This window comes from Penaeus japonicus, unplaced genomic scaffold (genome assembly GCF_977035675.1).
Source record: "Penaeus japonicus unplaced genomic scaffold, GWHDUDI00000001_assembly GWHDUDI00000006, whole genome shotgun sequence".
Classification (NCBI taxonomy): Eukaryota; Metazoa; Arthropoda; class Malacostraca; order Decapoda; family Penaeidae; genus Penaeus; species Penaeus japonicus.
The window spans coordinates 24416830-24419329 of NW_028234408.1; the positions used below are offsets into that span (position 1 = coordinate 24416830).

The 2500-nt window shown below is 38.3% G+C and overlaps 1 protein-coding gene across 1 annotated transcript in view; it reads left to right on the top strand.

Annotated features, from left to right (window-relative positions):
- Positions 1–2500, top strand: part of LOC122242952 (DBH-like monooxygenase protein 1) — a 232922-nt gene that overhangs the window by 21176 nt on the left and 209246 nt on the right. The window lies entirely within an intron of this gene.

Genomic DNA, 2500 nt, shown 5'->3' on the forward strand with positions numbered 1-2500 from the left:
CACAACGCCCTGAGAGGCAAGAAAAGGTCATCGTATGAGATCTGCCCTCGATCCGGTCACCAATCCACGCCAGTTCAAGATTATTTCCATTCCATTATTGCCTCGAATGAGTGGACGGCGATAGCGGGGTGTGAGGATTGAAAGGAGGGGGAAGGGGGAGAGAGAGAATTGAAAGGAGGGGAAGGGGGAGAGAGAGGATTGAAAGGAGGGGGATCAGGATAAGAGTTAAGAGTTAAAAGGAGAGGTAGGGAGTGAGAGAGTAAATCGAAAATGGGGTTGGAAAGGAGAGAGTGAGGGAAAGCGTAGATGGAAGGGAAAGAGAAGGAAAAAGAAGAGGAGAGAATAGATGGGTGAGAGAGTTGATAGAGATATAGGGGGTAGGGGGGGGCAAGAAAATAGATAGTGGAAGAGGGTAGAGGGTAGATATACAGCCTACTTTTCCCACTTTATTTTGAGAAGTGAGTGAGTCATCCTTGTGAGTCAGCAGTGTGAATGGTTAGTGAAATAGAACTCGGGGTGGGGGGTTGTAGCGGGTGGGGGGGGGGGGTAAATCAGATATCTAGGAGAAGAATTCAATCTCATATGAATTATTTTTGTAGTTATTATTATTCATTTCATGTGATAAGGGCACGGAGTGACTCAAGGATAGATGAAGCTGGGTGGCGTTGGCAGGAGAAATAGAAGGAGCGTGAGGCTTCCATTACGGAAAATGCGTTGGAGTCAAGTTAACTGCCGAGTCTTCGCGGTGAATCCCTCCCTTGTGTTTTCCTCACATGTGCTCCGCCAGAAGAGCTTTCGAAAATCCCTTTGACCTTAACTCATTATCTATTTTTCTTTTTATTCGTATACTTAATCATTAAATCTCCTTCCCTCCAAAAAAAAAAAAAAAAAAAAAAAAATAAAAGATAAAATTAATCTTTCTCTCTCTCTCTCTCTCTCTCTCTCTCTCTCTCTCTCTCTCTCTCTCTCTCTCTCTCTCTCTCTCTATATATATATATATATATATATATATATATCAACTATCAACAAATTTCAAGACAAACCTCCCTTTATAACCTTTGTTGTTTTGAAAAGAGAGCAACAGACCTCATTAAACCACTGCCGTTATTAGTTTTATAGACCTGACGTTTTTATGGGAGGAAGGGGAGGAGAAGGGGTAGGGGTAGGGGTAAGGGTAGGGGTAAGGGTGGGGGTAGGGGTAGGAGTAGGGGTAAGGGTAGGGGTAAGGGTAGGGGTAGGGGTAGGGGTAAGGGTAGGGGTAAGGGTGGGGGTAGGAGTAGGAGTAGGGGTAAGGGTAGGGGTAAGGGTAGGGGCAAGGGTAGGGGTAAGGGTAGGGGTAGGGGTAGGGAAAGAGGGAGGGGAGGTAGGGAGGATCAGAAGGTTTAAGGAACAATGGAACATTAGCGCCAATAGTACTGTTCTTTGCGTTGCTTATTTGGTTGTTCATTTGTTTACTTTATTTACTCGGTCATTTTTAGTTAATCTATTTATCTACTATGTGTATCAACTTACTATTAATTTGTTAACTTGTTTATCAACTTATCACTTATTTTCTTGTTTATACACTCATCCTCTCCTTGACTTGTTTTCATACGCTTATGTTACTTGTTTAATCAATTTTAGTTTATAAATGCATTTGTTTATATTTATGTCTCTATTTGTTTGATTCACTCTTTAGTTAGCTTTAGTTGTTTACCTATTCATTTACTCGTATGTGTATTTATATGTTTTGTTTACCTCTTTATTTGTTTAACTGATTATCCAGATGTGAATGGAATGAAAGACTTGTTTGTGTGTTTGTTTCTTTGTTTACTCACCGATTCACTCTTCACTGATTTACTTACTTCCTTAGTAAATTGACAGTCTGCTTACTTCTTTTTTTTTTTTTTTACTAAATCATTTGCTTGTTTTTCTGTATATAATTAATATATATATATAGATAAAGATCTATCTATATATATATATATATATCTAGTGTTATATATATATATATTATAGATTGTATCACACTTCTGTTACATCTCATAAGTCGGAATTACATACGATTCCTTTCACTAACTAGTGGCTTATTTACATAGTTTATTCGCGAAATGTGCAAAGAAAAGACAAGAAGGTCCATTACAGATATATTTTTGAGCACACACATTCCCACACACTCAAATACACACGGAAATTCATTCACACACACAAACGCATACAGACACACACGCACGCACACACACACACACACACACACAAGCAAATACAAAGAAGATTTACCCAAACCAAAACCAAAATACATGAACGTAATCTGAAATATAAAGTTGGAAAGTCAAAATGGCGGTGAAAGCGGTTGCCATTTGTTTATTTATTTCATAATTTTGGTCACGTAATCTCATGCACTGAGAAAGATATTATATTGTGAGAATGTATTTTTTCGGGACTGTTTAGATTTTATTAATCCTAAGAATATATTAGTGTTAGTACTAATCAAATGACACGTAAGCTACCTTATTTATTT